General features: G+C 37.9%; 1 protein-coding gene across 3 annotated transcripts in view; it reads left to right on the forward strand.

Annotated features, from left to right (window-relative positions):
* Positions 1 to 24,212, forward strand: part of KIAA1958 (KIAA1958 ortholog) — a 178,186-nt gene that overhangs the window by 65,963 nt on the left and 88,011 nt on the right. The window lies entirely within an intron of this gene.

A 24,212-nucleotide genomic window follows, 5' to 3' on the forward strand; every position in this document is an offset into this window, starting at 1 on the left:
CAAATTAAATGGTTCTTAAAATACTGCTATGAAGCAAATAAAATTTCACTGGAATCTTCAAAGAATGAAAGTATAAACTTGTTACATTTAGTGAATTGGTCTGTTTATGAATAGGCTTCTATTGAATAGTTTTTGACAAATTAATTTAGAGCCCTCTCTCTCAACATGAGTTGAATCATTATTTATTACAAAATGTACTCTGGGGAAACCAAGACAAGAAAGAGAGGATACTGAAAACAGCTTAGGCTATCTGAGTACTCAGAGTAGACTGATTAACGATACTAAAGAAATGATGGCACCTGTTAGAAGTAAGTATGACTGCTATGCCAGGCAGTAGCCAGACACTGTTGTTTCAAGTTCTCTTCATTCTCCTTGGGCTCACATTCATGAGACTGTGTAGTTTAGTAATAAAGGGTGGTATAGGGTTAGACTTCCTACGTTTGAAACCAAACTCCGTTCACTGCCCCTGCACCTTGAGTCCTTTTTAAAAATTAAGGTAGGGCTTCCCTGGTGGCGCAGTGGTTGAGAGTCCGCCTGCCGATGCAGGGGACACGGGTTTGTGCCCCGGTCCGGGAAGATCCCACATGCCACGGAGCGGCTAGGCCCGTGAGCCAAGGCTGCTGAGCCTGCGCGTCCGGAACCTGTGCTCCGCAATGGAAGAGGCCACACCAGTGAGAGCCCCGCATACTGCAAAAAAAAAAAAAATTAAGGTATAATTTATATATAGTAAGATGCACAAATACTACCATTAATATTCTTGTGCTTTTTGTGGACACATAACTCATGCTCAAAGTCTTTTTTGATGAAAGGAGTATTAGTTATTGTATATTAAATACTAATAGATATTAAGCAACACATCTGTGTTTTGAGACAAATATACTGGTTAAAAGGAAGCTTTAGCAACAAAATACAAAATAAATATGAATACAACTAAAAGGGCTGTCATCTAATATTTATTACTGGATTTTAGTTTAGATATGGAATGGAAAAGTTGGAATGGGGTCAGTTTAGAATGGGCTTTCAAGACCACTAAGGGATCTGGATCTTTTCTTCTTAGTCAAGTGCCAGATAACTAAATAATAGGTGCTTACCATACCTTCTCATTTGACATTCACAGCAACATCAACAAGTGGGTGCCACTTATATTAGATTGCAAATACATCTAGGGTGTATCTGGGAGACACATCTCTTTCTTTTGCTATAGGATAATTTAACATCTTTTCAAACTTGGAGCTGATGATGCTCTAAAGTTTACTATTTTCTTTTGATGATTTGGTCATATTTTGGGGCTGGGGAGTTTGATCCAGTTACCATCTGTAAGGCAATAGAGCTTAACTCAAAGTGGAGGGAAACTGGGAAATCGCATGGCTTGCTTTGTAGTTTCTTACTTCATCTTTGTAATTTGGTAGTTCAGAAAGGAATTCTGAGGCTTCACACAGTTTGAGATTTTATCAATCAAGCATTCTTCATGGCTTTTGTCCACCTTAAGCAGATTGAAGCTCTGGACAGCTTGAACATTGCTCATCCAGACGCATCCTGTTAGTAACAACCCAAAATTTTCAACCCATTTATAAAAAACACACATTATAGGCACATCTTTTGGGGGAAAAAAGCCCAGATATTATTTAAATCCCTTTACATTCAATGGATACTCAGAAATAACCATCTACTTCACGTACATATCCGAGCAAAAAATTAACCATTAAATGTAAATAGATGCTGAGTGGGCCAGATCTTGTGATCACCTTGTTTATATTGATGTTCTGAATGTGATACTAAGTTTCAGAGGTTTGTATAAAGAATTCTGTAAAATGCTTAACTCCTTCATTAACTTTACTGCTAAACAGCAAGCTTCTTAAGGGCCGTATTCATGTCTGATTTATGCTTACTGTGGTATAATAGCATGTAGCAAAATTTATTGTACATAGAAGATGCTTAATCTTTATATTTTTAAGGAATAAATATATGAAGTATCTGTCATGGAAATACTTATAATATTTATAAGAGATTTTAGCTGAACTATCAAGTCATTGGAACATAGATTTTCCTACAGTATTTACATTCTCTATGATGTTTGTTTTGCTGTCTTGCCATTAATTAGGTAAAGGAGGTAGATGTGCACCCTTGTCTCTGTCTCTGTTGTCTTAATGAAGATGTCCTCTTTTCTTCTGTGTACCCAATCTTTGTGCACTAAAATTCTGCTTCTCACAGTTTCACAGTATATTAGATTTGTTTCTTAGCCCTTTTCATGTCTGGAGTCTTCTTTGCTATAAAATGGAGGAAAATGTCTAGCCACTTGAAAAATTTTTAAATTTTTACATATTGTTAGGCTTGAAGTAAATGTCAGATCCGAGAGAGGATCCTGAGAGACCACTATTCAGCCCCTTTATTTTACTGATGAAGAACCCTAAGTTCTACTTCCTCACTATAATGGACATACTGTTTTGTAATTGCTTGTTTAATTGTAGGCATTTCTTGCTAGACTTTAAACTCAGTGGGAGTAGGGATAACAGCTGTCTTATTTAATGCTGCATCTCTGGCACAGAGCACAGTGCTTGGAAGAGAATAGACATTGAGTTATTGGTGTTGAATAAATAAATAAATGAATCAAGATTGGTGAAGGGACATGCAGCCCACAGGTGTTGAATCCCAGTTCAGCACACTAAAAGTTGGATGTTTGTAATCTACTCTATCACTCCAGGGAGTCGAGGTTTGTGGAAATGATAGATTTCCTTAAGTCTGTGCCAAAATCTACAACTTATACATTTCCACACTTTGGCTTTCAACATGCAGAGGACTGCTGTAAGGAACAGTAGTTGATCAAAGAAACACTAGAGGATGTGCTGCCTCATTTTTGCTAGGATGATATATAAACACATGCTTCATAATATATAAACTCATGAATGGTTTATGTGGAAGGGAGTGTAGTAAATATCATCTGTTTCAGTCCTCTGATTTCTCCTTCCCAGTAAGGTTCAGGCTCTTTTTTGGCCTTTGTAACTCTTCATGTCATTTCAATTTATTTTTCTTAACTTGTCCTGCTACTTTCCTTAATCTACTACATTCTCAAGCAAATGAAGATGTTTGCTGTTCTTTGTACACCCTGAATTTCCCACCTTCTTGCATTTACTCAACATTGTTTCCTCCCTGTAATTCCCACGTTCTGCATATCCTAATCCTATCCATTTAGTTAGTCCACAAGTATTTGTTGAGGCCTCATTATGTGCCTGGCATGGGGCTCAGAGCTGAGTGTAATGATTAATAAAACCATGCTCAAGGTGGATTAATGAAACCTCCTCTATTAACACTCTAATAGAGGTGGACATTTAAGCGTAGTAACATCAAGTCCCAGGGGGACAAATGAAGTGGCAACTACAGAGCCTTTGATGGGGAGGGGTTGAAGAAATGACTCTAAATCAGTGGTTCTCAAATGGAAGTGGTGTAGAAGAAAGCATTTGACAATATCTGGAGACATTTTTGGTTGTCACAACTTGAGTTGGGGGGGGCAGTTACTGGCTTCTAGTGGGTAGAGGCCAAGGATGCTGTAAAATATCCTATGCACAGAACAGTCCCCACACAAAGAATTATCCTGCCCAAATGTCAGTGTTGCTGAGGGGTGAAAAACCTTGTTCTAAATCAAGTTGCAGAGATTGAGTACGATGATGTTTAGCTACCACCACCACCACCCCCCAAAAAAAGACAGTATTTGTAAAGATCTGGAGTTAAGATACCATAGATTGGAGAACTAGAATGAATTAATATGGTTGGAGCTCAGGTTTTGAATGGGAAGGAATTAATCTTGAGCAGTCAGCCTCACTGGTAGAGTCCAGATCCAGAGGCCACAAAACGCCATGTTGGGAAAATTGCAGTGTCTTCTCTTTGGCTCTTTGGAGCCTCTAACAGAGAGTGATTTTACTGTAGGCAAACCCTAAATACACACTAATGTCAATCCACTAACAGGTAAACAGTTTATGTACTCTGGTGTTTTATAACTAGTAATAAGTCTCAGTTTATCAGTAGATACCCATGGTAAAGCACTGTGGCTGAGAACATCCATTCTAGCAAGTCAGAACTCTTGGTTACCCATCTACTAAGGATCGTTGATGAAGCTATGTTATGGAGGTCCTTGTTAGCTGAGGATAACTGGCACTGAAAGGACATTTAAAGTGAACCCACTTAAAGTAGGGATGAAAATTTTATAGTAGCTAGTGAGGGGACTTGACTGGGGCTTTGTATTGGGGGTCCTCAATACCACTCCCAGGGTTGATGACTTCCTAGAAGGACTCACAGTACTTAGAAAGCTATTATACTCACAGTTACAGTTTATTACAGTGGAAGAATATAGATTAAAACCAGCTAAGGGAAAAAGCAGATGAGTGAAGTCCAGGAGAAACCATGCATAAGATTCTAGGTGTGCCTTCCCAGTGGAGTCACATGAAGACACACTTAGTTCTCCCAGCAAAACATGGCACATATTTGTCAACCAGGGAAGCTCCCTGAACCTTGGTGTCCAGGGTTTTTGTTGAGAGTCAGTCACATAAGCATGCAATGCTCATGTGACTGACCTTAGCTACTTAGTCTCCAGCCCCCATAGATCAGGCTGGTACAGTGTGGCCCTAAGTCTCAGGCATACAAAACAGTCTCATCAGGCAAAATATTCCATGAACTTAGGGGTCATCTCCCAGGAGCTTGTCAAGGATTAATTCTCCTTTCATTGAATATTCAGGGTTTGAGCAACCCTAGCCTGCTGAATTAACCTTTTACTGCATCAGTTTTTTTTTTTTTTAAGGTTAAGGAAATTATATTTCTTCCTGCTTTATTACAAGGTTTTTTTAATTGTGGTAAAATATACATAACATAAAATTTACCATTTTAACCATTTTTAAGTGTATGGTTCAGTGTTACTGAGTATATTCACATTGCACATTGTTGTGCAATGCATCTCTAGAACTTTCATCATCTGAAATTAAAAATTTAAAGTACCTGTTAAACAGTTACTCTCCATTCCAGTCTCTCCCAGCCCCAGGTTATCACTATTCAACTTTGTCTCTTTGAATTTGACTCTTGCAGGTAACTCTTTTTTAAAAATATTTTATTTATTTATTTATTTTAGTTGTGCCAGGTGTTAGTTGCAGCATGTGGGATCTTTAGTTGCGGCGTGCAGGATCTTTAGTTACAGTGTGCGGACTTCTTAGTTGCGGCATGCATGTGGGATCTAGTTCACTGACCAGGATCAAACCTGGGCCCCTTGCATTGGGAGCACAGAGTCTTACCCACTGGACCACCAGGGAAGTCCCCGAGGTAACTCTTATAAGTGGAATTATACAGTATTTGTCCTTCTGTGGTTGGCTTATTTCACTTAGCATAAAGTCTTCAAGGTTCATCCATGTTGTAGCATGTATTAGAATTTCATTCCTTTTTTAACACTGATACTGTATAGGCTTCAACTAAAAAAAAATTATTAATAGTTTTTTAAAAATCTTGTATTTAACAAGATCTATATAATCGAAGCTCTGTGCTAATCTTTAGAATGAACAAGAAGTGGCTTGAATGTTCATTTGGGGGGTATAGCTTTTCTGACAAAATTATATAAGCAGAATACAGTGTCCTTCACCAATTTCATCTCACTAAGCCAGGTCAGGAAAAGCAATGCTGTTGTGGAAATATCCTTTGGTTTCTTCAGTTTTCCAAAGAGAAAATTTTAATTCATTCTTTTTTGAAATATCTGTTGTATCATCTTTGAGAATTCCCCACATTTGCTATCTGGTCTAAGTATGCCAGACATTAATTTGTAAAAGTGGCTTTGCATATGATTAAATCAGATCTCCAGCATTTTTTCAGCAACTTGTTCAAATCCTGCGTTTTTGGAAAAGTTTGTAGTTTCAGTTTACATTCATCCTGCTTATATATGGTCAGGTATTTGCAGCATCCAAAAATGAGAGAGTGACATAAACAGGTTCCCAGAAGTAGACTCTAGTATTTAGAGGGGGAGTTTGAATGGGGACTGGGCAGCTCATTAGTGAATATTTTTGTGTATGACAGCTTTTGCTTCTCTTCACAGTGTCATGATTATAGGGTCATAGTTAATGTGTCTGGATAAAGAGGACTCCTGTACTTTGTGGGAGTAGTGACTGTTTGCTCAATAATTTGCTTGACAGTTTAGCTCACTAACCCATTCAGGGCCCAAAGTGAGTGAGTGCTCCTCACAGAAATCCCTGGAGTGTGTTTTTTTAAGCTGTCCTACTTTGAACTTTCAAAAGTTTAGCAGACTGACAGAGGCTTTTGGGTTTTGAGTTTTAAGCCTTTACAGTTCCCGTGTTTCTAATGCCTTGTCTGCTTACATTGTGTTCAAAGTAATCCATCCTTAGTGTTTACAGGCCCAACGTACATGAAAGTATAAAAATAGATTGCCAATTAAAAAAAAAAGAAAAAAAAAGAATAAATTGCCAGCCTATGGGCACCAGGTCTGTGTCAGGCAGGGTCATCACAAGAAGCAATTACTCTTAGCTTGAGAAGTCTATACATCAGAAATCAATGGATTTTTTTCCCCCACGTCCTCATGAAACAGTGGTGCTTAATGTTCAAATATGTTATAATGTGGAGATGATTACCAGGAAAACATCAACATGGGTTAATTGGGGATTACTGATTTTAAAACAAGGAAAGTCCTCCCCCTTCCTTCTCCAGCACCTAGGGGTTATGGAGAAATGGATGCAGCTGTGAAGTGAAAGGGAGGAGCTATCATCCTTAATATTCCTAAATAACTCAGGAGCTCGAGTCAGCATAGAGCTTGAGTCTCATTCTTTTGGAGCACTGCAGCACATCATCCCTTTCTGATGGGGCAAGGGGCTGGGGAGCACACTGAGTGTGGATACTGGGTTCAGGAACATCACCTGAGAGATAGTATAATGTAGTGGTTAGTAGCACTGACTTGGGCAGGCTACCTTGGTTTGAGTCCTGACTCCTTTATTTACTAGGTTTGAGACATTGGACAAGTTTCTTAAACTATCTGACTCAGTTTTCTCATTTGTACAATGGAGATAATTTTAGTACCTCTTCATAAAGGTCAATGCATTAGTATATCTGATGTACTTAGAATGAAACCTGGCACATAATGAGTGCTATGTCAGTGTGTGTTGTTATCTTTATTGTTAACTTCAATTCTCAGGGGAGCTTTCTCTGACATTTCTAAATAGGTTAAGTTTCTGCTTTATAAGATTTAATGGCATCATTTATCACAGTGATAATAAGTACCATTTACTAGGTTTATTTGTTTGATTATTGTATTAATGATACTTTCTACATAAGCTAGAGTAAGAACCACGTTTGTTTTTGCTCGCAAGGCCTGATAAGTGTTCAAGAAATACTTATTGAATGAATAAGTATTTTTACAATTATAGAATAACTCAAAAAGATGTCATTTACGTAAGATCAAAAAGATGTCATTGGGCTTCCCTGGTGGCGCAGTGGTTAAGAATCCGCCTGCCAATGTAGGGGACACGGGTTCACTTCCTGGCCCGGGAAGATCCCACATGCCGTGGAGCAACTAAGCCTGTGAACCACAACTACTGAGCCTGTGCTCTAGAGCCAGAGAGCCACAGTACTGAGCCCGCATGCCCCAACTACTGAGGCCCGTGCATCTACAGCCTGTGCTCGGCAACAAGAGAAGCCATGACAAAGAGAAGCCCACGCACCACAACGAAGAATAGCCCCCGCTCGCCACAACTAGAGAAAGCCCACACGCGGCAACGAAGACCCAACACAGCCAAAAATAAAAACAAATAAATAAATTTATTTTTTTAAATGTCATTTTACCTCTAAAGTTAGCAATTATTTTAAAAAACAATACTATCGTACAGAGGCAGAGAGGTAAGGAAATAGATGCTATCATGTACTACAGTTGGGAGCCATCTGTGGTAGACCCTATCTTGAAGGTAATTTGACTAAAAGAATTAAGTCTCTGCTTTTGGCTCTATGTCTAGGCGTTTATCAGAATGACATAGAGGCATAAAAAGGTTGATATAGAAAGATGTTTATTGTAGCACTTACATTGCATGGAATCAGAGTAAGCAAAATGTCTAAAAGTAAAGGCTTGGTTAATTATACTTTATCCATCATTAAAAAGTCATGTGTAGAACCGTGGTTCTCAAATGAAGATTCCTACATGATAGTCACTCAACACTGGATGCCTAAGCCCAAGCTCTTGGTCAGTGAATCAGAATCAGAATCTTTAGAGTTAAGCTAAGAAACAAGCCCTGTTTTTTCGAACAAGAACCTTAGGTGATTTCAGTGTACGGCTTGATTTGAGAATCACTGTTGCAGTGTTTCTCCAGTTGTGCATTGACTCGCAGTCAACTGAGCTAAAGGTTCTACTCATCTCTTAAAGCCAAGTGAAATGCCATGTATTAAAATCTGTGGGAACCCTGGAAAACAAGAAAAGAGGACTTCGGTAGAACAACCAAAAACACAAAAATCTGGAAGAAGGGAAGAAGACGGGATCAAACTGACTATTCAAAAAGCTAATTACTGCTGACCGCCGTGCACAAGCCAAGGAAAAATCTTCTCCCTGCCCCTACCCCCTGCAAAAATTAGTAGATGAATTTCCCCCAAAAGAAGAGAAGATTCTTCCAAAAATTGGAGCAGCAAGGCCTGGTTTGGAGGTGGGAGTCGGGGTTGCTGGTACTGTCTCCTGGGCACAGAGCATCTACCTTAGAGCTTACCTCCAGGCAGCATTTTGAAGGGATATTGACAGTGAGTGAGCTCATAGTTTTAGTCACCATGGATGTTCCTGAGATCCCAGGAGCAGAGGCCAGGCAAGTGAGAGAGTTAAGGAACAAACAGGCCTCAGGCATTGCAGCACACATAATTGGTGGTCATGATGTTCACTCTCCGACTTCACTAGGTACCTCTTGGGAGCCTAGTGAAGTAGAGTACGCCGTGACCTCTCATATCTCCCTTGGTAAGCTAAACTGCCTGTCGGTTCCTGCCCCTATACTTCCAAGAGAGACCTAGCTGTTAGTTTTTCCCTACCATTTTTTTGTACCCAGAGCAACGTCTACTGCCTTCAAAGCCAGTAGCCCCCGGCTGAGTTTCTTGGAGTGGAGCAGGGCACGGTTTTACAAAGTTTACCACCTAATACTCACACTGACATATGCACATACTCTTTACTTCATTCACAGGCCTGTAGTTTTACTCTTTGATTTTATTGTAAATTGGATATTATTCAGCCTTCTTCACTTAAGACTTCTGTAGTGAGCTAGGCAAAAGATTGTAGCAGGCTTTCTGGGTCAGTTTTCAGTAGTGTATGATTACAATTAAAGATGATGCGTACTTGTTGAAGGAGGTGTAGCCAGTGAATATTCCACATGGGTTGTTGACAGCCCACCCTCCTTCTCTGAACTGCTTCTATGCTTCATGAAATCATGTTCGCGAATGGGTAGGAGTAGCAACTGCTCTTGTCAGGTTGGGCAGGAGGTAGTGGGGCAGAGGAGACACAGTGCTAAAGTTTAGGTGACAGGTAGAACAGGTGAGTAGCATATTTCAAATTAAAGAATTCATGAGAACTCAGTTGATTTTGTTCATTCAGTAGGTAATCATTCGTTATTTGTGCAATATTTATCAAATGCCTTCTCTGTGTCATGCTTGTTAAAGGTGTTGAAGACACAGTGCTGGTCAAGGTTTCTACTCTCCAATAGTCTGCATTCAGTGCTTAGGAAAGGATTACAGAGCAAGAAGATGCCTGGCTCACAGCTGTCGAGCCCCCGGGCAGTGTATTTGTGTAAAGATCCTCAAATCCTAAAAAATATTTAGAAATCTAAATCTGGAATTTGGGCTTCAGCAGCTGGGAAAATGGTGATGCCATTTACTGAGGTATTAATTAGGAAAATATTGGGGAATATATATCTGCTAACCAGATTGACAGAGGTAGACGAAAACATAATCTAGTAAAACAGCACCATGAGAAGAGTGCCAGAACCACTGATGAACTTAGTTTTAAAGGTGAAAGAGAAGGTGAGGGGCTAGTGACAGAAATTGAGAAGTAGCAGTAGGAATGTAAGGTGGGTCAACAGTGAGAAATCTGTAAATGTAACTTATGATGTAAAAAAGGAAAAAGAAGATCAAATGTATAGTTGAGTAAATACTTGATAAAATCCAACATTCTTTAATTAAGAAACATAGAAAAATTTTTTTAAAAATGAATTTATTTTTGGCTGCACTGGGTCTTTGTTGCTGTGCACAGGCTTCTCATTGTGGTGGCTTCTCTTGTTGCGGAGCACGGGCTGTAGGCACGCGGGCTCAGTAGTTGTGGCTCGCGGGCTCTAGAGCACAGGCTCAGTCGTTGTGGTGCACGGGCTTAGTTGCTCCGCGGCATGTGGCATCCTCCTGGACCAGGGATCGAACCCATGTCCCCTGCACTGGCAGGCAGACTCCTAACCACTGCACCACCAGGGAAGCCCAGAAAACATTTTTAACATAGTTAAGAAAATTTATTAGGAACAAATAGCTAATATCATACTTAATTCGTTAAACATTGGAAGCTTTGCCATAAAAATTAGGAATCAGAAAACAGTTTTGAAAAATAAGGATAACGAGGAGGGATTTACCTTCCCAAATATAAAAACATATTAGCTACTGGAATTTTAAATGATGCAGTATTAATTGTAAAATAGATAAATATGCAGTGAATCAGAATATGAACTATAGAAATATATGAAAAAGTAAGGAAATTTTTGTGCTTTTGCAAAGGGACCATAATACTCAACCAAAACCATATCAATTTTTAAATTCCTTTGCATTTCTCAGGGAAATGGTCTCTTTCCTTCTTTGAGTATTTTCTCAATGCTATGACCTCAAATTGAAGGGTTTAGTCCTATTACCAATGCCCTGAAATTCAAGCGGTCTTGATATCTGTTAAGCCCTTTTCAGAGTTTCTAAAATATTTAGCTTTATGAACAAAAATAGATTACTCACATTCTCAATTCCTGTCACTGATTCACCATCTTATCTGGAACAATTATTACCACTTTCAGTACTCACCATCTTCATTCCTAAAAATGGAAGTCAGAATGGAGGGGCTATTAATATGATACATACAGTAGCTTCGAAATCTCATTCCCAGGAGCAAATATTTCACAATAATAAAAAAGACCTGTCCTCCCTTCCTGAGAACCAGCAAAGATATAAGAATTAATTTATGTATTATGTAGCTGTATCCATGTATATCATGTAATTATAGCCACACTTATTAACTAACTTATTACTATATTAAAAATGTTTATTTAAAGCTTATCCACTATGTATAAAGAATATGCATCTTTGTCTGAATGTTTCATCTTTTATTACAAGCTTTAGAAGTGTAGCAGTAGTATAAACCAGAAGCTTTATAAAACCTAGTATTTGGGAAACCAGTGGCCAGAGGTGAGGTCTTAGAATTGAACTAGGCCTGCAGGTTCCTCTACATAGAGATGTGAAGAACATATTGGAGTCAAAAGTGACTTGTAGGATATGGACTTCAGCAGGTGAGGAGATGGTAATGCCATTTATTGAAATATTAATTTGGATATTAATTGTCAGGGTATGTACCTGATAACCGATCTGTAGGGGCAGATGAGAGCATCACCTGGTAAGACAGTAATAGGAGAAGAATTCTAGGACCACTGATAAATTATAGTTTTAAAAGTCGAAAAAAAGATGATGAACCCCAGCAAAGAGAAAATATCAGGGCAGTGTCATGGAATCCAAGGAAGATATAGAGTTTCGAGTAAGGCAGAGAACAGCTCTGCCAAGCCACTGAGAAGCCAAAAGAAGAGAACCGAGGAGTGTCAGATGAGGTTGTTGACATGGAGGTTATTGGTGACCTTGGTCAGAGCAGTTCCAGTGGACAGTGGAGTAGCATATGTTTTCGCATGGTTCTCTGAAATGTGGTATCAGCCTGCCTTTAGCTCACTTAGCAAGGTGGGGCTGTATTTTCAGCATCTGGGACAGATTCTTCATTATTAGGCCCTGCTACTCCTTAAGTTCTGGAAAATTCCATCAGGAGAATGAGGCTGTGGGAATTTAAAGACAGCTAAAAATGTTAACATCACTCACTTGGAGATAGAATTTTCAGTTTTTCCACTTCTTTGAATGGGCTGTAAAGCATGAATCATCATGTCAAATCATGTTCATTGACAGGAAAACCACTTTTAAAATGTGATTGAATAATACTGCTAGTCAACACATAGGGAATATTTTGAATGAATGGAATGCCATTGTAATTGTAATTAATTATTTTCCCACGTTTATGCCTTTTTATTTTTATTTTTTGATGGAATAAAATATTCTCAGCTTATCCTTTTCTATCTAATGCATTTTTTTAACATCTTTATTGGTGTATAATTGCTTTACAATTTACAATGGTGTGTTAGTTTCTGCTTTATAACAAAGTAAATCAGTTATACATATACATATGTTCCCATATCTCCTCCCTCTTGCGTCTCCCTCCCTCCCACCCTCCCTGTCCCACCCCTCTAGGTGGTCACAAAGCACCGAGCTGATCTCCCTGTGCTATGCGGCTGCTTCCCACTAGCTATCTGTTTTATATTTGGTAGTGTATATATGTCCATGCCACTCTCTCACTTTGTCCCAGCTTACCCTTCCCACTCCCCGTGTCCTCAAGTCCATTCTCTATGTCTGCGTCTTTATTCCTGTCCTACTCCTAGGTTCTTCATAACCACTTTTCTTTTTTTTTTTAGATCAGGCTATCATTAATGTCGTTTTGTGTGTCCAGTTTTTATCCTATATATTATGATTGTGCAAAAATGTTCATAGATGTTTTGCATCATTCCTTTTATCAATCTTTTGATACTGATCTATGTGTCTATCCAACTGTTTATTTGATACCTCCTTTTGGATGTTTGTGGGGTTTTTTAAATAAATTTATTTATTTATTTATTTTTGGCTGTATTGGGTGTTCGTTGCTGTGTGTGGGCTTTCTCTAGTTGTGGCGAGCGGGAGCTACTCTTCGTTGTGGTGCGCGGGCTTCTCATTGTGGTGGCTTCTCTTGTTGCGGAGCACAGGCTCTAGGCGCGTGGGCTTCAGTAGTTGTGGCATGTCGGCTCAGTACTTGTGGCTCGTGGGCTCTAGAGCGCAGGCTCAGTAGTGTGGCGCATGGCCTTAGTTGCTTTGTGGCATGTGGGATCTTCCCAGACCAGGGCTCGAACCCATGTCCCCTGCATTGGCAGGCGGATTCTTAACCACTGTGCCACCAGGGAAGTCCTTTTGGATGTTTTAAAGGCACCTCAAAGTAACATGGCATAAACCAAACCCTTTCTCAGTGGCCAAGTCAGAATCTCTAAACTATTCCTTCCTCCCACTTCCCATATCTAATCTTTCATCTTCTGCCTCTTAACTTGGTTTTCAAATCTATTGTTCTTTTAACATCCCTGCACTATCCAAGGCAGGTTACCAATAATATATCTCAGCTCAATTATTACTCTGTCTCCTAACTGGATTCTTACTTCTGACTTAGATCTCTTCAAACTATTATCAAAATGATTTTTTACTTAAGTTACTTTATTTTTTACTTTTACTTTACTTTGCTTTCTTACTTATAACCATAGAATACTTTCTTATTATCTCTATAATAAAGCCCAAAATTTTTTACACGATCTACAAGATCTTCATGATCTGGCCCTTGCCTGCCTTTTCCGACGCATCTTGTGCATTCTTCACTCCTTATGGGCCCCTCCTTATGTTCTTCCATTCAGCCATACTGAACAACTTCCATTTTATCAAACATAGCATGTTCTCTATTTTCTGGGCCTTCAAACGGGACACTTTTCCTGCCTCTCACTAACTTCTATGTGTCCCTTGGTTCTCAGCTTACATAGAAGCTAGTGGGGTGAGAGGCAGCCAACTTTCCCTGACTCATCTCAGTCTAGGTGAGATGCCCCTGCCTTGTGTTCCTGTAACACCATGTTCTTTCTCTGTTGTAGCACTTACTATGTTTGATTGAAATTATTTGTTTTATTGTTTCTCTGTCCTCCTAGACTGTAAGCTCTGTGATGACACAATCTGCCTTTGTCACCCTTCTCTTTCCAGGATTCAGCCAGCGCTTCACAATGTTTAATACATGTTTGTTAAAAGTATGGATGACAGGTGACACTTTACATTTGACTCAGGGAACTAAGTTACATGAACCAGTGAATCTCTCTGAAGGCACATATTTTATACTCTCACCCAGGAAACCTGATTAAAATGACTTTGAAAGTCTACTGAAATGGTTTCCACTTTTCAAATTACCTTAAATAGTTTTGCAAAGTCATATAAGGCTTTATAGAAAGGCATACTTGTCTATAGGTTGGGAGGTTTTTATGTGTAAGTTGCATAGACTGTTCATGTTATGCCGTTAAAATCAGTGATTCCTGAGTCCATTGCTTTTTAAAGGAAATTGAACAAATCATCACTCCTAATCTATATGTTTGCTCTTTCTCTTATGATATTTATCTTGATTGAGAACAAATCTATCCTGGCTTTCAAGATAGAAAGCTGGGAATTATTCTAGCCTCTCTTTTCACCCTGATTCCTCAAAAGCAATTCATCACCAATTTCTGCCTGTTATCTTCTAACAGATCTGCCCTCTCTTCCTCTCTTTTTTAATTCCTTAGGCCTCTGGTCTAGACTCTGGTCTGGACTCCTTTGCCCCTTGCCACCTTTTAATCTATCTGAAAAATGATCTTTATAAAATATGAGTTTGGCCCATGTCTGTTTTCTGATTTAGGCCCTTCACAAAGTAAACTCCCAAGCTCTTTGTATGGTACACAAAGACCATTGTGCTTTTGCCCCTGCATTATTCTTCAGTTTAATCTTTCTTCCATAGTTCCCATCTTAAAGGTCACAGCCAGTAACAACTGAATCCTTATAGTTGGCTAAAATCACCATACTGTTTCAAGTCACTGTGGCTTTGTGCAGAATGCCTTCACCTCTTTCGGGAAGTAGATCCTACTTCCTTTGCATTCCTCACCCCAAAAGTAGAATTAATCATTATCCCCATATCTGGAACATTTACTTATATTGTATTATAGTTTATTAATTAATTGACTTACATAGTGTACTATTAAACTTTAAACTTCTTGAAGTCAAGAATGCCAGTTTTATTTCTCTTTTTTTTTCCGGAATGCTTCACACAGTGTGTATTAGTTTCCTAGGGCTGCCTAGCAAAGTACCACAAACTGGGTGGCTTAAAACAACAGAAATTTATTGTCCCACAATTCTGGAGGCAAGAAGTCCTAAATGAAGATGTTGGCAGGACTATGTTACTTTTGAAACCTGCAGGGAATCCTTCCTTCCTCTTACTAGCTTCTTTCTGGTGGTTTGCTGGCAATCTTTGGTGTTCCTTGGCTTGCAGCTGCATAATTCCAGTCTCTGCCTTCATTGTCACATGGCTTTCTCCCTGTGTATCTGTCATCTTTTAAGGACACCAGTCGTGTTGGGTTAGGGGCCTACCCTACCTCTGTATGACCTCATCCAAACTTAACTGACTACATCTGCAATGACCCTATTTCTAAATAAGGTAATTCTGAGGTGGTGGGACTTAGGACTAAAATATATCTTTTTGGAGGGATACAATTTACTCCATAACACAGTGTTTAGCATATAGCAGGTATTCAGTAGATTTTACTGAATTGAAATATAAATGAAATACATGTTATATATTCATGGTATGGAATTTAAATATTTTTTAGTGTGATTTTTAAAATTATCAATACTATGGACAAAGTATCTTTAGAATTTGTCTGTTTCCAAAAAAAATTACATAATAGTTACGTGGTAGTTGTGACATTTGAAAATTAATAAATACACTACCTTAAAGTAAAAGCAAATATTCTCTGAATTCTTTATTTATAAGCCCATTTTTAATGTCTACTAATTTATATAATTTACATATAAATTTTGTTTGAAACAATAGATGTATTTTAAATTTTAGAAAGCACATTTTAGGCCTCAATAGCAATAAATACCCTTTCCATATCCTTTACTGTGTTTTTTTTTAAGTAGTATCTCCTTTCTACACATTAATGTTGGAACTTTTTTCTTCAGACTTTTTTGTTTTTGATAAAATCTCCATTGTTTAAGTAGTTTTCCATATTTAACATACATAATAAATTGTATCCTTTAATGGGAATATGGAGAAATTAAGTTTATATGATATACTTCTTAGATTCTGAGAGTTCTAATTGGTGGGAAAATAAAATAGGAAGTTTACGTCATTCTCGATAAGAAAAAACAGAGTAACCTTATTTCTGTTTTTTTAAAAGAACTGTTGCTTCCCATGTTCTGTTTTATTTTTGTTGTTGTTGTTGTTTCTAGGTTTTTAAATCACTGGTCTGTTAGTTGAGACATCATCAGTGCTTTTTAGAGCATACCCAAGTTTCCTTTGCATTGAAAGTTACTCAGGGAACTCCTGAAAGAAGGTAGCAATGTTGAGTGTGTTTAAGTTTAATGGATCCCTTGTCCATCCCTGCTAAAGCTAGTTATATTCCATTAGCAATTGATATGGTAAAATTTATCAGAATTTTTTATGGCTCGTGCCTTTTGCATCCTAAGGAACATTTGCCTACCCCAGGGTTACAAAGATATTCTCCTGTGATTTCTTCTCAGAGTTTTCTAGTTTCAGATTTAGGTCTGTGATCCATTTTGAGTTAATTTTTACGTGTAGTGTAACTAAAGGTTGATATATATATATTTTTTAATGGATATCCTATTGATCCAACACCGTTTGTCGGAAAGATTTTCCTTTCCTGTTGAATTACCTTTACACTTTTGTCAAAAATCAATTGACCAAATATGTGTGGGTCTATTTTTGGCTACTTCCTCTGTTCCATTGATATATGTGTCTATTCTTTTGTCAGTACCCCACGATCTTGATTACTGTAGCTGGAAATTATTGTAAGTCTTAAAATCAGGTAGAGTGAGTCCTCCTACTTTATTCTTACTTTAGAATTTTGCTTTAGTTATTCTATAAGTTCTTTATATTTCCATATAAACTTTAGAATCGACTTGTCAATTTCTACTAAAAAAGCCTGCTAGAATTTTGATTGGAATTGCATTGAATATGTAGATCAATTTGGGAATAATACCAACCTAACAATATTGAATCTTCCCAGTCTACAAATAAGGTATATATCTCTGTTTATTTAGGTCATGTTTAATTTCTCTCAGCAGTGTTTTGTAGTTTTCAGTATAGAAGTCTTGGATTTGTTCCTAAGTATTTAATACATTTGGCACTACTATGAATATAATTTTTTAAACTTTAATTTTCTAATATTTTGAGGCTGGTATATGATTTTTAAAATATTAATCTTGTATCCTATTACTTTGCTAAATTTATTTATGAGTTCTAGCTGTTGTTTTGTGAATTCTCTGGAATTTTCTACATAAACAACCCTATCATCTACAAATAGACAAGTTTTACTTCTTCTGTTCTAATTTTTCTTCCTTTTCATTTATTGTATTATTTCAGTAGCTGTGTCATCTAGTACAATGTTGAATAAAAATGATGCAAGTGAGCACATTCTTGCCTTATTCCTGATCTTGGGAGGAAACAATTCAGTCTTTTATATTAAGTATGATGTTGGCTGTAGATTTTTTGTAGATGTACTTTATCAGTTTGAGGAAGTTCCTACTATTATTAGTTTGCTAAGAGTTTTTATCATAAATAGATTTAAAATTTTGTCAAATACTTTGTCTGCATCTATTGAAATTGATCATATGCCCCCCAGTGGATGGTTAATATGTTGAATTATATTGATTAGGTTTTGGTTTTTGTTTTTATTAATTTTTATTGGAGTATGATTAGTTTTTGAATAAACAGCCAACCTTGCGTTCCTGGGATAAGTCTGCATTCTTGGGATTGGTCATGATGTATTACCCATTTTATATATTGTTGGATTCTGCTTGCTAAAGTTTTTAAAGCATTTTGCATCAAATTAGGAATATTGAGCTATAATATTCTTTATTGTAATATCTTTGTCTGGTTTTGGTATTAAGGGTTATGCTAGCCTCAAACAAGTTGGGTAGTTCTTCCTCCTAGTTTTTGAAAATATTTACATAATTTTGGTATTATTTCTTTCTTGATGAGTGATAGAATTTACCAGTGAAATCTTTTTTTTGGAAAAGATTGTTTTTATTATTATTTATTTTTGGCTGTGTTGGGTCTTCATTTCTGTGCGAGGGCTTACTCTAGTTGTGGTGAGCGGGGGCCACTCTTCCTTGTGGTGCGCGGGCCTCTCACTATCGTGGCCTCTCTTGTTGCGGAGCACAGGCTCCAGATGCACAGGCTCAGTAGTTGTGGCTCACAGGCCTAGTTGCTCCGTGGCATGTGGGATTTTCCCGGACCAGGGCTCGAGCCCGTGTCCCCTGCATTGGCAGGCGGATTCTCAACACCAGGGAAGCCCAAGATTTTTTTTAATTCAATTTATTTTATAGATAAATGGCTACTCAGATTTTCTGTTTCTTCTTGTGTCATTTTGTTATGCCTCAGTAATTGAGATTTCGTGGTATTAAAACAACAGCAACACCAAGTCCTTTAAAAGGTTCAGAACCTCATAAAGAGAGAGACTATATGAACTGTGGGGCAAATTGTTGTAACTAAAGTCAGGTGAAAGCCAACAAGATATTCATGGTGTTTGACTGGTAGCTCATTGTCAGGCTTTGGAAAAGCGACATAATATTTTTATACCTTTTTTTTTTCTAAAAAAAAAGTTTTTCTCAAATTTTTGAAAGAAAAATATTTTCATGAACCTTCTTTATACCTAGTGCTGGCTTAAGTCATTTTCATCACAATGTTATTTAAATATGTTTATACGTAAAATATATGCTTATACTTCTAATAAACCTGTAAATCAAAACTGGGCTTCCCTGGTGGCGCAGTGGTTGAGAGTCCGCCTGCCGATGCATGGGACACGGGTTTGTGACCCGGTCTGGGAAGATCCCACGTGCCACGGAGCGGCTGGGCCCGTGAGCTATGGCTGCTGAGCCTGCATGTCCGGCTCCTGTGCTCCGCAACAGGAGAGGCCACAACAGTGAGAGGCTCGCATACCGCAAAAAGAAAAAAAACAGACGTACAAATTCAACTAAAGTAAAATTACAACACCATAAGTTCAGATTAACAACATTAATATGATAAGAGAACCAGACTTGAGACAGTATCTTTCTACTATTATAATGCTGGAGGCAGTATAGTATGTTAATTAACAGTGTGGACTCTGGAGTTAAGACTGAAGTTCAAATTTTGGCTCTACCATTACTTTGTCCAAGTAAAATGAGGATAATAAGTTATCTAATTTATTAGGATTGTTGATATAATTAGGATTATTGATATGTCAAGTCCTAGAGTAGTACCTGGCAATCAGTAATTGTTCAGTGAATGTTAGATATAATAATAGTTTTATGTTGTTCTGAAACCTAATGTTAGGTTTAATGGTAGAAAGTCTGATTCTATAATGTTTCTGATTTTGACTTTAACAATATAAATACTAATGATAGAATATCTGCTTGCCTAAGTTAACAGTGTGGTGATGATAACTTTATAGCTTTGTTTGCTGATTTAGGATAATCAAATCTCATACTTAACCTACATTCTGCTAGGCAGGGCTCCTTGGCCAATTTTTAATGACATATCCCATGATAATTCTGTAAAGCTTAGTGTCTAATCCAATCATTGCTCATAGAAAATATGGGAAAATCCTATCTGAAGTCATTTTTCTATTCTTGAAAATGTAGAAGAAACATTATTTTTCAGCATAGAGCTTATCATCAGACTGCTGAAGGAAATTAGTAGATCCTAGAAACTACAGTTGATCCTTGAACAACTCCAAGTTAATCTGTGTATAATTTATAGTAGGCCCTCTGTATCCAGGGTTCAACCAACCACTGACTGTGTAGTAGTGTACTATTTACTATTGAAAAATATCACTGTTTAAGTACATCTGCGCAGTTCAAACCCATATTGTTCAAGGGTTAGCTGTACTTATTCTCAGCAGTTTGAAAGTACCTTGATTGTCTTATGGTTGGTTCTGTTTTGTATTAAACTTTGAATATATTGCAGTATATTGATAGCTATTCCTTGTCAGCTTAGTCTCAATCCATTTAAGTACCTTAAATATTAGCTAATTATGCTCTCAAAGCTACCAGTTAACATTGGTTGCCTGGTTGAATTATATTAATAGTAATACTGGAAAAATATTTTCATTTTATGGTACTCAAGAAAAGTTTAAGAGCCTCTTCATGAGATTGCTAGTAAGTTCCATAATGTAATAAAAGTGACTTATGATTACTACCTGTTGATTCTTAGAGGTTGGTGATTATTATAGAATTAAGTGGATAAGCTTTTAACAAAATTTAAAGTTTTATCCACTTTGTCTTTTATTTTAATTATAATTTTTTCTGGCTGCGGGTCTTCAGCAAAGTTACTATTTTACTACTGTATAGTAGCTTTTACCTGGACAATAAGTACTTTTGACTTCCTCAGGCTTATACAATTTTGTGTTTTGATTCTGCCACATTTTTTACAGTTTGAACTGTTACAATGACTTCATTCAAATATTGTGCCATAATGTATATGATGTTTTCTGTGAGCATATATCATTTATTTCTTTTCTCGTTAGCCTACGACATTTAAAGAGGTATTTTGCTTCACATTACATATGCCATTTTCATGATGTCAAATCATAATACTTTTCATTTGAAAATTATTAATGCCGAAGAGTAGTTTTGTATTTATATCTGCTAGAAAGAGTACAGCATGAAAAAGTTTCCCAACAAATTGGAAGTTGAGTGATGTTACTTTAGTTGATTGTGGACACTAATATGAGTATAGATACAAAGGCAAAGGGAAACTAAAATTACAAGGTGATACTTAGATATAAGATTTAGATAATTCATAATATGCTTATATTAACTGTATTTTTATTATGATAAAAATGAAAACAATTATAAACATTATGCCATAAAATTATAGACCTCCCAAGATTTATTTGTGGAATCCAGTCTGAGAAACCTAGAGTATAGTGCAAAGAAAATGAAGGATTCTGCTCTGAGGTTTCAAAAACCAGAGGTGAATGTATTATTTTTTGTGTATCAGTTAGTAGTTGAGTTCAGCTGTGTGTAATCAAATAGTTCAACAACAGTGGCTTAAGCAAGATCATGGGATTATCTTTCCCTTAAGTAACAAGGAATCTTAGGCAGTTCAGAGCTGATGCAGTGGCTCCATGATGTCAGCAAGCTCCTCTGGCTATTCTCTCCCATCCTTAAGTCCTTATTTCATGCTCCTAAGATGGCCTCTGCAGGCCCAGCCATCATATCCTTATTCCAGGCAGGAAGAAAGGGAAGGACAAAGGGAAAAAGGCGAAAACTGGGACAAGTCTGTGCTTCAAAGAGCTTTTGCAGAAGCCCCACCCAGTGACTTCCGTTTACATATTATTGGCCAGAATGGTGTCATAAGATTTCCCATTTCAAAGGAAGCTGGGAAATATGTTTTAGGTGAGCATATTGCTGCCCCAATAGATTGAGACTCTGTAATGAATAAGAGACAGTGGATACTGGGTAGGCAAACAGCAGTCTCTGCCATACCAACTAAACAGATATGTTAAGAAAGCTCAAAAAACAAACATCAGGGAATTCCTTGGTGGACCAGTGGTTAGGACTCTGTGCTTTCACTGCCGAGGGCTCAGGTTCGGTCGCTGGTTGGGGAACTAAGATCCCGCAAGCCGTGCGGCGCAGACAACACACACACAAACAAACATCAACACCCCCCACCCAGTCTTTCTGTTTTTCTGCATTTCTACTTTAAAGTTATATGAAAGGAATATAAATGAAGTAAGTTCCTAAATTGCTAGAGTACGAAGGAAACATAAAGATTATAGTCCTGTCATTTTAAGCTTAGAGATAATTAGTGGCTTGTCTGAGGCCACAGACAGGAGCTCCAGGATGAAAATTTGAAGTTCTTGACTCCCACACTAGTCCCTGTCCTTCTGATTTGTTGTGCTGCTTCATAAAATCTGGTTGTTCATGTATTACTCTGCTACATACACAAGACAGCCATGTTTTGGTTACATCACTGGGGAGAAAAGCCTCTAATCCCTTGAATGATTACAATAAAAGTCTTAGGAGGAAATTTCTTGTTTCTTATTTGAGGGTCTTATATGTTTACTTTGTTAGTGTTGATGGTGCTGCCAGCATTTATAAATTCATTCATTCACTCTTCATTCATTTATTCAGCACCAGCAATAGATTATAAGGTCTCAAGACCAGGACCATATCTTATTAACTTCTGTATCCCTAAGTAGGTCCTCATTGATGAATGAAAAATTATATCATAGTCCCAGTCCTCAGGTAATCCTCAGTCAAGTCTGGGAAATGGGTAAGAATGTCCATTGATAACAGTACAGCAAAGGCCAAGTTTCTTGAGATAATGGAAGTACAGGAAGAAAATCTAAAATCTCTGAGACTGAAAGAGTATCTAGAAAGACATCAACAGGAGGTGGTCAGTCTTGAAGGGGTTTTCCAGGTGAAGAAAGAGGAAGGCTACATATCAAGCCAAAGAATGAGTTTTTAGAGGCCCAGTGGGGGTGAGAAACTGTTTAGAGAGGAGACAGGAAATATGGGAAAAGGCCATAGTAGTAGCAGAAAATGAGGGTCGGGATGTTGACTATAGCCGTGGCCGTATCACAGAGGCCATATCACACATGTTACAAAACATGTTAAAGGGTTTGAATTGACCAAACACTACTGTTGGTGTACCATGGAGGCAGGGCAGAGAATGGAGGCTCTTATGCGCCCTTTTGCATGGTCACATGGCATTGTAGTTGGACCTTGGCACCTTAGTGCAGAACCCACTTCCAGCGAGGTACCTTTTGTCACCCACAGCTGCAGGTGACCAGGGAACACACATCAAGATCTTTGTTCCTCTACAAGAATGGTACAGATGAACTGGTTTGCAGGGCAGAAATAGAGATACAGATATAGAGAACAAATGTATGGACACCAAGGGGGGAAAGTGGCGGGGGGTGGTAGTGGTGGTGGTGTGATGAACTGGGAGATTGGGATTGACATGTATACACTAATATGTATAAAATGGATAATTAATAACAACCTGGTGTATAAAAATATAATAAAATTCAAAAATTCAAAAAAAAAAAAAAGATCCTTGTTCCTTCCTCCCTAGTTCTTCCCAGGATGTCCCTTTTGACAGAGCCTTATTAAATCTTTCTAATCACATGTGGACTCCACGTGCCTCTTTACTTTTTGCTCATCATGTTGTCCTCACTCTTACCCAGTCAAGGACCCATAACAAGTATTCTTTTTGACCTCTTCCCAATAAGGAATGATTCATTCCTCTGTGGTAGTTGATTATATACCAACTTGGGTGTTTAGGAACCTCAGATGGTGAAATACACCAGATGCATGTTTTTACCTCTAAATTGTGAGATAAAGGCAATGTCTCAGAAATTTCAGACAGCAAGGAGGTGGGGAGCCTGCTCCTAAGATTTGGTTAGGGTGCTGGCACCCGGCCTACCCATCCTTGCTTCTGGTCTACAGCCTGCCTGTGCCCCTGACCCCAGCAGGGGCCTCTAGTGGCTCCCCTCCCAGACTGTTTTCCCATCTCTGTTAAAAACTTTTCTTCCCCACTTCCCAGATACAGCCCCTCATTCTCTTCTTGGACTCCCAGTAGTGTCATTTGTTTTCTGGTGCCCAGCAGATTTCCCTTCTGTGACATCCATCCTAGAATGGATCTAAGCCTTTGGTGGCCCTGCCTCTAGTAATGAAGTTTATGGTAGCAGAAGGTGAAGTTAGAAGTTCATCCTCCTGGTTAATACAAATAATACACACATTTTATTATTACAGGGCTGACTGAACCTCTGTCTGTGTGACTTTGGAAGTAAAATGTACTATGAAAAAGCTCACCTCTTTTTTATTGCTTGTTTCTTTTTTTTTTTCTTTTACTTTTTTTTCTTATGTAGACATTAGAACAATAAAGGAAATTAACAAAAAGTTTCTCAAGTCCCATAGCCATAAACCATCGATTGTTTTTACTTTTTTTCCTGTATTCTCTTCCAGTCTCTGCCCATATGCAGTGATATTAACTGGATACAGTTTTGAAGTACATTTTTTTAATGCCATATGATCATAGTTTAAGGAAATTGAAGTGATTGAGATATGGGAATATCTTG

This window comes from Tursiops truncatus, chromosome 6 (genome assembly GCF_011762595.2).
Source record: "Tursiops truncatus isolate mTurTru1 chromosome 6, mTurTru1.mat.Y, whole genome shotgun sequence".
Lineage (NCBI taxonomy): Eukaryota > Metazoa > Chordata > Mammalia > Artiodactyla > Delphinidae > Tursiops > Tursiops truncatus.